Raw genomic sequence first — 12167 nt, forward strand, 5'->3', positions numbered from 1 at the left:
ACTTGCATTATTTTGGATAACAATAATTATAACTGAAAACAAAGACTAGAGGACGAGTACTGTGGTGTACCATTAGGTAAAATGATTACACGATCAATTAAAACTATTGATTTACATGCCTAAAACAAGTCAGTGTCAGAATAGCTAAGTAAGATTACCCGATAGGCGCTTGAAGTGGCTGATGACTGCAATAACGACACGGATGGAGAATCTTCCGCCTTCATATTGAGTGGATACATAAATGGGGAAATTATTGTTAGCTAATGCTACACACTACCGCAAGGCCGAGAGACAAATACGTAAACTTGACTCACCAGTGGAGGGATGTGGACGAATAGAGTGGGAATAGCGGTTGAGAGCAATTTTCGCCTCGCTCGCGGTGTTTTCTTCTTTATTAGCAATGATGTGGAGTACATGTCTGGGCTAAAGTGCCTGCTGCAGATGCGGTATCGATCACCCCTCTTGTCCGCAAAGACTTCAAGGACTCTACTTTCTAGCTCAGAGGCTGGATATCCGCAATATCGGACCCATTCTCTTATCTGATCTATTGTCTTAGGGAAAACATGCATTATAGTATCTTCAGATTTGTTATGGGTCTTCGAAGGGCAACCGCCAATGGAACAGGCAGGCATTATGGAAAGTTCTGAAAAGTAAAGATCAACAATTCTCTATGAATACCAATGTGTTAAAACATTAAATGACACATAAAAGGTTCAATGCAAGGTCCGTTTTGGTTCTTGGAACTATACACGTTATTCACATGCGGATAAGTATTTCAATAACTTTCAAAAAATAGAAAAAGTAATTTGACTAAACTCAGAACATGTGACTAGTTCCTTGCATGTACTGTCGTGAACGAAAAGAAAACATGGATGCAATTTGATGACTACTAGCAAATAGATATAAATTAAAAAATTGGACGCAAAATGATTATGGTACATGGACTTACCTTGACGAACAAACAGTTAGATGCAGGGATCAGAGTAGTTTCTTGTCGTAGAACAGGGAGCAGTTCACAGGTTGCAAACTGACGAGTTTGCTCAAAGTGGTCACGGAAGTTCACAGAGACGAAGAGCAGATAAACAGCACCTTCACGGGTTGACTAGCAAAGCGCAAAGAAGTTCTCATTAGAAATATGAAGTGGGTTATAAAGAATTCGAAACAGGGGTGTGTTTGTGAATGAATGACGTGTATATGTCGTGGCATTATGCGGTCTGCAGGGGGCCGTCCAGCGTGAGGGGGGATGCTTGGCAGGAGACACAGGGTCTGGAGGTAGACATGGGAACAACAAACCCATGCTCTATAGACCACTTTGAAGTGTACATGGTCTTTGGCACCTCTTGGCCTTTATCGCTCCCTGACAGCTCCACTTGCCAGCACAAGTACCCCGGTGCGAACTGCCTTTGATAGGGCGGGGGGTGGATTGGGGCGGTGGTCGTGCAGACAAGACACAGGAAGACTCGTGAATGGAGACATACTTATGTGGATTGCAGGGGGCCGTCCAGCGTGAGGGGGGATGCTTGGCAGGAGACACGGGGTCTGGAGGTAGACATGGGAACAACAACCCATGCTCTATAGACCACTTTGAAGTGTACATGGTCTTTGGCACCTCTTGGCCTTTATCGCTCCCTGACAGCTCCACTTGCCAGCAGCGCAAGTACCCCGGTGCGAACTGCCTTTGATAGGGCGGGGGGTGGATCGGGGCGGTGGTCGTGCAGACAAGACACAGGAAGACTCGTGAATGGAGACACACTTATGTGGATTGCAGGGGGCCGTCCAGCGTGAGGGGGGATGCTTGGCAGGAGACACGGGGTCTGGAGGTAGACATGGGAACAACAACCCATGCTCTATAGACCACTTTGAAGTGTACATGGTCTTTGGCACCTCTTGGCCTTTATCGCTCCCTGACAGCTCCACTTGCCAGCACAAGTACCCCGGTGCGAACTGCCTTTGATAGGGTGGGGGGGTGGATCGGGGCGGTGGTCGTGCAGACAAGACCCGTTTGCCGCAGGGCCTCACCAAGGAGAGGCCATCTAACTGAATGTAAGAGGATGGCTGCAGGATCTACTACATGGAAGGCAGGGGGGTGAGTTTATAAATACCTCACCCTCCCAGGAGAATATATGGGGGTCATCTCTGTACCCGGTGCCCAAAAAGAGGATTTATTATGATCAACCATATTTATTATTTACCTATAACCATGTTTTGTATCAATAAAATCCAACAGCTTTTTATTGCCAACGCTTGATGCCAACCCACAAAATAATATATGTATGACTGCTGCATATATGGGTTCAACGGTTATGTGGATTGAAGGTGTGCGGCCAGCGTGAGGGAGGATGCTGGCCGGAGACATGTGGTGTGACAAGACAAGGCACTGGAAGGCTATTCAACGGAGACACACTAGATTCATTTAAAAAATCAAAACAACCATTGTTAAAATATATGTTGGGCTTTATTTTAGATTTTAGTTAAACATAAATAATAAACATTACACATTGTAAAGTTGAGGTTGCAGCACATCGAGGGAAAATCCGCGGTATTGTCCACTGTCACTGGGGAAATGTTGTCTAATGGCAAGTACCGCACAGGCAGGTATTACTCTCCGAACGCGGTGTCCGAGCCTCCCGTGAAGCCACCAAGTGAAGCAACGATAGGCCACCAGCCTGTACCACCTGTGAAAAAAAAAGATGCAAACTGTATTAAACTGACCAAACTTTCTTATCAATGTCGATTCAGGTAACACATGTCATTTTTCTTAGAAAAAAATTATATCTAGAAAATGCACTATATGGAACCAATTTACATGCGTTCGAATGATATGTAAATGTAATTTTATATGTGGGAGACGACCATGAAATAGTGGTGGCATCACTGACATCACAAACAGAGTATACTTACTCGTTACTCGGATTACGCGGACGAACAGTGCCACGAAGTTCGTGCATAAGCACCATCATCATCCTCAACACTGTCCGTGAGAGGCAGGCTTCCCTGAACTCTGGCAGCTCGGTGATGCATTGCGGACTTTGCTCGCCTTCCTGCAGACTTTGCTCGCTTTCCGAAATGTAGGCCAAGCACCCGGAATTTTCACGGCAGCAGCAGTTCTCCTCCTCAGTTGGCATTAGCTCGCACCGATTGCACGTGCACCAGGTGGAGACGCCGTCCATGCGACATGGTCCAGGCTCTTCATCCGTTGACTGGTCCTCCCAACTGCCGTCCGAATCCCCATCGTTTTCGCGTGCTTGCCTTTCCAGTAGTTCCTCCTCGGTGTACTCGGGCTCGTACATATACGGCATTATTGTGGCCATTGTGCGGTAAAGATAGTAAAATAATTTACAGAGATGGTACAGGTGTTCACACGGGCTACAAGCGGCGAAGGTAGCTGACCAGAGCACTGAAACGAGTCACAGAATACTCAAAGTAACACAGAGAGAGGAATGGAATCGAAAATCTGCTGCTGTATGTTGTGAAACGGTCTGTTTATACTTATTGGGGAAAGAGGCGTCCTGCCATTTCCATGGCAACACGTCAATAGCTGAGGCGCAGCGATTGTTGACACGAGACGTGCTTGAAATGGGCAGTACGCGTCTGCTGATGTCAGGCTCAGGGGCGGGGGATTTGATTTAGTGCCGCAAAGGCAGGTGAGCCAGGTCGATGCGGCGGAATGATAGGATTATCACAAAATGGAGGCTGATTTCGAGTGCGATAATGGGCGAAAAGTCGGGTAAGGTCCATAGGAAAGTTTCCTACGATCTACCGATTTATGCTTACAAACACATGGCCGACCCGTAGGGACAATAAAAAAAAAGTCCCGGAACTATCCTTTAATTCACTGCTGGGAGCGGCCCGGTGGAAATTAATTTTTAAGATATCATCATCTGGGCCGACAAATCAGAAAAGGTACTGAAGATAAAACCATACCACAAGTCAACTGATAGGAACTCCTTGTTACAATTTGACAGTTGTCATCCAAAGCACACTAGTAAAAAACCTTCCTGTAAGGCAGTTTCTGAGGCTCAAACGCAAAAGTTGACATAAACAGATTTTCAAGCGAGAAGCCTTTACCCTCATTTTGAAAGCTTAGTGCGAGGGGGGTACCCAAATCACATTGTGAGAAAAGCTCGAAAAAAGCAAGGAATAACAACAGAGAAGCTTTGTTAGAATATAGAGAAAAATCACAGATTGAAGACCGGATTCTTTTTGTCTGCACTTTTAATTCTCCATCTAACAAAGTAAATGGCATTGTGAAAGGAAATTGGCATATCCTAAATGGGGGAGAATTCCCACTTGCAAAACCTGTATGCGCTTTTAAAAGAGGAGCAAACATTAAAGATCTGGTCACTAAAAATGATGTGTCACAAAAAAGAGCACACTGACAGAATCATGGGGACTCTGCAGGCCCGTGGGACACACCGTGCAGCAAGTGCAGTTGCTGTTCTACTACTAAGAGGACCAAAGAAGTAGACCTAGGTCTGAGGAAACCTTTGAAACAATTGCAGTTTACAAATTGTAATTCAAAAATGGTTATTTGTGCTATTTGGTGTCAATGCCAGAAAATGTATATAGGAATGACCCAGAGGAAAGATAAGCAAAGAATTATAGAACATAGGAGTTGCATTAGGAATGCAGTAGTAACTGTGCCTATGGTCGGCCATTTCCTGGCAATGGAACACACTCCAGAATCTTTCTCATGGACTATTTTATCACAGGTCTAGCCATCAGATGACACTGCAGCAAACAAGAAGAGATTATATAACAAAGAGCAAAGATTAATTTTCTTATGCAATACTGTTGAAAATGGGCTAAATGAGTTGATTGTTTGCGCCTCATTACAGGCGTAAGGTGTTTCTGAGTAATCAAACCAATGTGAATCTTTTAAATAGATGAGAACTGTTAGATGCATTTTTTATCAGTAGTAAGGAGAGGGTGTTCCAGATGGTGGGAAATTAAGATCGTCCAACGTTTGATTTTTGCTTGGAAAATAAATTCAACAAAAAGGTTTTTTCAGCAAATGGGACATGTCATTTGAGGTCTTTTACCTACACTATGGGCCTCATTCCGAGTATGGAACGCCATGACTACCTCCCATATCGGGTCCGGGTCCGACTAACCCATAGGGCTCAAGGGGAATGGGGATGTAGCTAATAACGGTACCACAATTTGAGGTATCGTTATTAGCTCTCTGGTCCCTTAGCGGCTCCCGCTAAGGGCGCCTGGTAGAACCAGGCGCCCATTGCGGGACCCGCTAAGGGACCTCGGAATAGGGCGCAAAGGGATTACCGGCACCGATGTCCTTAACAGTGCCCGGTATCCCTTTGCGCCCACCTCGGAATGAGGCCCTATGTAAATAGTGCTCCTCATAGATAACTCGTAAATAAAACGGTGGATGTCCGCTTTGTAGTAATAGGTGTATCCAGGGTTGACGACGTCTGTATTCAGTCACAATTACACAGGGTCAGAAAAACTAGAACTGCACGAATAAGTAATAAGATGTTATAGGCTACATTGGGTATTACCATTGACTTAACACGGCGGGTCTTCCGACATGGAAGCTACGTTCTAGACATAGTGCAATAGTATAAGCGGTCTAGTTGTTTTCTGAACTCGCCGTTCTTCTGTTGTTCCAGATATAACGCGCATTTGTCTTATACGCATGCGTGCACTATTTTGTTGACACCAGCAGTCAAATGGTCGTTTGATACGGTTCTACATGTTGTGGTAGCTGTGGCCAGGTAAAATAGATCTCTTTTTTCAGCAATATTCTCTCATCCCCCCTTTCTTTAATATGGGCAGTTAGAACCGAGGGCAAGTTGAGTATATTAGGTTCCTTCATGTATAACGGTAGAAAGTGAAACGATACCTACGTAAATTTGTATATAATCTGAGGCATTGCCAATGGCCTTTGAATCCGAATCATGTAGTATATATTTTTTTGGCCTTTGCAGCACGCCAACGTCGCAGTAAGACATTGGGCCTCATTACAAGTAGGGCGGTAAGGGTTAATGGTCACCGGTAACGAGACTGGTGCCGTTAAACCCTTACCGCCCTACTACGAGTTCCCTTTGCGGGTCCTTCCTTAATGCCTGCTTTTAGCAGGCGTTAAGGACGGGACCCACAAAGGGACTTTAGAGCTAATAACGGTATCGTAATTTACGGTACCGTTATTAGCGCCTTCCCCATTGCCATTGAGCCCTATGGGGGCTTAAATGGGAATGGGGAAGGGCCCTGGTGAATGGGGAATTACCGGTCCCTCCGACCTCGGAATGGACCGGTAATTACTCCATTCACCAGGCCGGAGTTTGGACGAGTTCGGAGGCAGCCATGCTGCAAACAGCGGCGTAGTTACCTCCGAACTCGGAATGAGGCCCAATGTCTCTGTTCACTAGAGCTCCATTCACCACGTGTTAACATACACGTGAACATTAGCTACTTTGATTCTCTCATCTTTCAACCTTCACAACGGACAACCAAAGCTTTCCTCTTTAGCGTGCTTCATATCCTACACTGTTAGGGAGAATTTTCCAGAATGGCTAATTTCCCTTACCTGTTGAGTCCTTCAGCAACTTTGCTGGATTTCTAGGGTTTAATTTTTGCACCTGGTAAGAGTGTGAGCCTGTTTTGCTGTGTGTTATACATTTTTCTGCTCATGGGCTATGGAGTCTCACCCACTCCATAGGCATCATCGTTTTACTGTGTGTCACACAGCACCTTTAGTGCAGTGACACAGGGTTGTCTTTTCAGACTTCCCACTTTAAACTCCATTTTCTGGGACTGACTACTGTCTCCCAGAACATGTAAAGTTTTCATTGACTTTACTAGTCTTTTTAAATGTACAGACCCAGTACAAACTATCTTCCAATAGAGTACTGGAGGGGTTAATAGTTATCCCCTTTTGTCTGATTCTCATGGAACATTAGTATGTTCCCCTTTCTCTATGATTTGGCTGGTGGCAGTGGTATCTAGCATTTTTATTCTACCGCGGGCTATGAATTAGCCTCGGTACCATTTGAGGCTATGGTGGTAGCCTCAAACTCAACCCGGTAATCCACTTTTATTTTAACTTGGTTCCGGTCGAGTTGTTTCGCCATATCTTTTAGTAAAGGTCTTTCTAGTGTTTTACTCTGCACGCCAAACCAGGTTTGGTTCCTTTGTTTGCCGTCCTTTGGCGGGCTTCTGCACAGAAGCCCTCCTTAGGCACCTGAGTGTCTGGGTGGGCAGGATGTGAGGGAGGGATTTGAGGCCCCCTGCACAGGGTCTCCTTGGAGACCCAAGTCGCACTCTTGTTTGATTAGCTAGGTGGCTGTCCTGTCAGGATAGCCACCCTGCTGTGTGATTGACAGCCAGGCTGTGTGAATGGGGGATTTGGTGCATAAAAAGCCAGTCTCTGGGACTGGAAGGCAGAGTCGCCACTGGAACGAGACAACAAACGAGAAGCTGAAGGAAGACGACTGCTGCAACTCCTGAACATCCCAGTGAAGCCCTGCTGCAGGTCCGAATCACCTCAAACTTCGACGACAGAGGAGATCTGCAAAGAATCTTCTTCCCTTGAGCCTGGTGGGAACAACCAGCTCGCCAAACGCCAGACACCGGTCCTCACCCTGGTCGAATTTGCTGTGCATCGCTGCAGTAGATCGGATAGCCAGTGGGAAGAGAACCAGTTTGGGTTTTAAGGAGCGCACCTTTTATTCAACGATTTTCTCTGCTGCTGGCTTCATCCCTGGGCAGTTCAGGAGCCTGCGGCTGTCCTCCTTCTTTTCACCACGACTGAAGCTTCAGGAACCGTGAGCCTGCAGGAACTGCCAGGAACAACTGCCTCAGCTACAGCATTCTTCTTCCTTTAAGGTACTGTGCAAACTCGGTCGTTCGTTCCATCCGACCGCGGTGAAAGTGCTTGAAATCTTTCGTCCTCTCCAAAGGTTTGTCCTTCTCTTCGCCTTTGAATATCTTTTCCTCCGACCAACTTCGTTTTGAACTCTTGGCAAACTACTTTAAACTGTGTTAATCCTCTGCAAAGACTCTGAACCACTAACATTGACCCAGACATATTGGGGGTCATTACGAGTTTGGAGGTAGCCATGGAAAATTCACCTTTGGTACAAGCCTGTACTACACAGTAAAGTGGTAGCGATGGCTGAGCAGCCAGACCTATCTCAAGAGCAAGTGATAAGTATCAATAGTTACACAAAGGACAACAATTACTATGATTCAAACAAACACTGACTCAAGGTTTCTGAGTAAAAGAATATACATTTATTTACACATCACTTGTAAAACATTTCACTAAAGTAAAGCAGTTGAAAAATCACACTCTTAATACACTACACCACACCCAATAGATTCTGGACAAGTTAGGCTCAAAATGAAGTGCTAGGAAAATGGCACTCCAGTAATTCAAAAAGGGAGGGAAAGACAAAGGTATTCAAAATTTAGCAGTACCAACAAGTAATAGGCAGTGCAATCTAGAAAAAGGAACTACAGTGAGGAAATCAATTCAATAGGCATGGGCCAATGTTAATGGGTCAAAGTCTTTTGCTCGAGATCACACAGTTCAGGGTAGTTTGCGGTTAAGTCTTTGCCAAGAGTTCAGGACGAAGATGGTCGGCAGAAACGTTAGTTTAAAGAATAGAGAAGGACAAGCCCTCGTATTGGCGAAAGGTTTCACGCACTTTCACCATGGCTGGACGAAACGAACAACCGGATTTGAACAGTACCTGAAATGGAGAAGAGGGCTGCAGCTGAGGCGGACGTTCCTGGCAGGTCCTGCAGGCTCACGGTTCCTGAAGCGACTGTCAGACTGACAAGAAGTAGGAAGACTAGAGAGTCCTGCACTGCCCAGGGAAGAAACCAGCAGCAGAGCAAAGCAACAAATAAAAGGTGCGCTCCTTAAAACCCAAACAGGGTCCGGTCCCCCTGGCTATCCGGTTCACTGCAGCACTGCACAGCAAATTCGACCAGGAGAGGGAGGCCTTGCTTGGAGTTTGGATGAACTGGTTGGTCTGACTAGCTCAGGGAAAGAAGATTCCTTGCAGAAGTCCTTCTCTGTCGTCGAAGTCTGAAGATTCGGACCTGCAGCAGGGCTTTACCAGGAGTTTCAGTCGTGGTAGGGGTCCTCTTCTGTCAGCTCCTCATCAGTTCTCTTGTTCCAGTGGCGACTCTGTCTTTCCAGCCCCAGAGACCTACTTTTTATGCAGTTTTCACCCATTCACACAGCCTGGCTGTCAATCCCACAGCAGGGTGGCTGTCCCGCAGGGACAGTCACCACAGCCAATCAGATCAGAGTGCGACATGGGTCTCCAAGGAGACCGTATGCAGGGAGTCCTAAACCCCTCCCTCGCATCCTGTCCGCCCCAGACATTAAGGCACCTAAGGAGGGATTCTGTGCAGAAGCCCGGGAAAGGACGGCAAACAAAGGAGCCAAATCTGGTTTGGTGTGCAGAGTAAAACACGAGAAAGACTTTTACAAAAAGAAATGGTGAATAAACCCAGCGGGAACCGTATAAAATGTATATGGTCTAGCGGGTTTAAGTTCGAGGCTACCAAGATAGCCTAAAACAATACCAGGGTTATTTAAGATAACCACGGTAGGAAAAATAGGGTAGTTACCACTGCCACCGGCCAAGTCTTAATGAAAAGGGAGCAAAACAATGCTCCAAGAGAAACAGACAAAAAGGGATAAGTATTAACCCTTTCCAGAACTCTATTAAGCTCCCATCCCCCCTTAAGCACTCCCTTGTGCACCCTCTTCTTAAGAAACCCTCTTCTGACCCCTCCTGCCCGGCTAACTATCACCCAATCTCCATCACTCCCTTCCTGGGCAAGCTTCTGGAGAAACTGGCCATCTCCCAGCTTAATCTCCATGCTGAAACTGTTGGTTGTCTTCATGACCATCAGTCTGGCTTCAGAGCTGCCAGAAGCACGCAAACTGCTCTCCTGAACATCCGTGAAGACCTGCTATCCAACCTTGACTCTAACACTCCGTGTGTTCTCATCTTGCTCGATCTCTCTTCTGCCTTTGATACTGTCAATCATGCCATCCTGCTCAACCGTCTCCGTGATAACCTGGGTATCACTGGTCAGGCTCTGGCGTGGCTCACCGCTTTCCTCTCCAATCGACCCTCCCAGGTCCAACTGGGGTCCTTCCTCTCTGACATCTTTTTCTCTACCTGTGGTGTCCCCCAGGGATCTAACCTCTCTCCCTGGCTGTTCAACCAATATCTAGCACTCCTTGCCCACCGCATCGCTGCTCTCTGCCCCAACTTTCAGTGCTATGCGGATGATACCCAGCTCATTTTCAGGCTACCCTCGGCCTCCTCCTCTCCTTCCCTCATCTCTGACTGTCTGTCTGCTATCAAGGAATGGTGTGCCGTCAATGACCTCTGCCTTAATGCCAGTAAAACTGAGATTCTACTCATCGGCACACCCACTCCCTCCTTCCCTGCAGCTCTCTGGTCGGCCTCTCTTGGCCCTCTTCCTGCTCCTACCTGCAAGGCAAAAAACCTCACGGTCATCTTCGACTCCCCACTCTCCTTCTCTCCTCACATATCTGACGTCTCTAAGAAGTCACACTACCAGCTGCACCTCCTCAGAGGTATTCTTCCTTTCCTCTCCTTCCCCCAGAAGCTCACTGTCTCCAGAGCCCTGGTTCTCTCTAAGCTGGACTACTGTAACAGCCTCTATCTAAATCTGCCTGCCTCTACTCTCCGCCCTCTGCAACTCATCCAGAACAGGACTGCGAGACTTGTCCTTGGCCTCAAGCCCAGGGACCGTATCTCTCCAGGACTGAAATATCTGCAATGGCTCCCAGTGGCTGCGAGGATTAAGTTCAAAACCCTCTGCATTGTCTACAAGGCCTTCTGGGGCCTGGGGCCTAAATACCTTCAACTCTCTCTTCCTAAATATCTTCCTTCTCGAGCTCTTCGCTCATCCGCCTCCAACTCCCTCAGGGTCAGCCGCTTCTCCAAGCAATGAGTTGGGGTAGATCTCTCTAAGCGGCAGGGGCCTCCCTCAGGAACAGCCTTCCTGCCTCCCTGAAATTTGAGGAGAACCTTCTCCGGTTCCGGAAGCACCTCAAACCTTCTTCTTTGCTTCTGCTTTCTCTCCCCCTCTCCCCTGCTAAATTCCTGACTGAAACTGTAATGAATCTGCAACTGGGCCACTCTCACCGATCCCGGTCCTTGGCCCAGCCACTCTCCCCCTTGCACTGCCTCCCTGGCAACCCCTGCACTGCAGGACTGTCTCTGTATCCCTACAGCCCTCCTTCCCAGAACTTGTCTACACTTACCTTGCACTTGCCACCAGCTGGCCCTTATTATTTATCTTGTATTCTACCACCCCTGTACTGCACTTTCCCCTCTCCCTTTCCCCTTGCACTTTCCCTTCCCCTCTGCCCATGCACTTGCTTGATCTGAATGACACCTGGTCTAGTAAGATCATTGTCTGCCTTCCCTTTGTCCCCCCTCCCTGCCTTGTCGCGCCTTGAAACACTTGTGTATAGGCGCGTTACAAATGCCATATCATATCATAGTTTGTACTGGGTCTGTAAGTTTTGAAAGAGACTAATAAAGTCAATGGCAACTTTACGTGTTCTGGGAGACAGTAGTCAGTCCCAGAAAATGGGGTCGGAGTTGGGAAGACGAAAAGACAACCCTGTGTCACTGCACTGAAGGTGCTGTGTAACACACAGTAAAAAGATGATGCCTATGGAGTAGGTGATGCTTCACATTTTATGAACACAAAAATGTTAAACACACGCAGCAAAACACATGTAAGAGTGGGAAAAAAGTCGCACACTCTTACCAGGTGAAAAAAATTAATCCCAGAAATCCAGCAAAGCTGCTGAGGGACTCAGTAGGTAAGGGACATTAGCCATTCTGGAGAATTCTCCCTAACAGTGGTCTTAATTGTGTGTGGTGTTCCCAAAGGGTACTGCATATGATTCTGCCTAACATGCACTCGTCCTTGTAATTATCTTACTGCTTGCAACATTTTATCCCTCATGCTTTACCGCTATCATAAACTTGGTTCCCCTCTGGCTCTGAACTCTCCAGTTGTGATTTCTTTAATGTCACTGTTGCGGTTTCATCAACTGAAGACCAAGGGCTCCTTGCCAGCCCCTCCAGCTCTCCTGAGCGGCTTCTATGGCCCAGTATAATGAACACCCTTCC

This window comes from Ambystoma mexicanum, chromosome 3q (genome assembly GCF_040938575.1).
Source record: "Ambystoma mexicanum isolate Mex_15411 chromosome 3q, UKY_AmexF1_1, whole genome shotgun sequence".
Taxonomy (NCBI): Eukaryota; Metazoa; Chordata; class Amphibia; order Caudata; family Ambystomatidae; genus Ambystoma; species Ambystoma mexicanum.